Here is a 646-nt window from a genome sequence, read left to right as displayed (position 1 = left end):
TAATAATCGATAGCTTATTACTGGGTTTTGACTTGCTTTTCCTCTGGCCGGCTTACAGCCCGGGCTGCAATTACGCAATACCCCTCAGCCCTTCGCACAGCCGAGCGGGTGGGACGCGGATACCGCCCTCCCCATCGGGGAAGCCGGGCCGGGTTTGAGAGTTGTGCTGCTCCCCGCCATTCCGACACCTCCTACAGCTGTTCCGAGCGGAGCGCACCGTGAGCCCCTGTGTTTCCCAACCCCCCTCTATACCGCTTCTTAAAACGATGAGAGCGGAGGCGAAAGTTTGGGGCTGCGGCTGGCCTCCTGTCCCCCGCTGCCCCCGTTCTGCGCTCCTTTGGTCTTGTATTTGTTTCGTTTGATTTATGGTATTTATTATTCATTTACGTAGTTATTTTTGGCAACGCGTTGCCTTTGTGTTTATAAACCGGACCCACTCAAAAGCCGCGAAGCGTCTGTTGTTTTCACCCTAAGAGAAGTCGATCATCATTTGGTCACATTTTCATAGGAGTCACCGGTGGCCATTTCACATCACGAGACAGGAACTGTCAAGGAAAGAAGATCGGAAAGCCAAAAGAATTGTGAAAGTAATGGCTGAAACATTCTCCATGTGGAACAAATGCTTCAAATATGGCACTGCCCCGTT

Source organism: Meleagris gallopavo, unplaced genomic scaffold, assembly GCF_000146605.3.
Source record: "Meleagris gallopavo isolate NT-WF06-2002-E0010 breed Aviagen turkey brand Nicholas breeding stock unplaced genomic scaffold, Turkey_5.1 ChrUn_random_7180001854185, whole genome shotgun sequence".
Classification (NCBI taxonomy): Eukaryota; Metazoa; Chordata; class Aves; order Galliformes; family Phasianidae; genus Meleagris; species Meleagris gallopavo.
The sequence above is the reverse complement of the archived record's forward strand: the minus strand, read 5'-3'. Positions refer to the sequence as shown.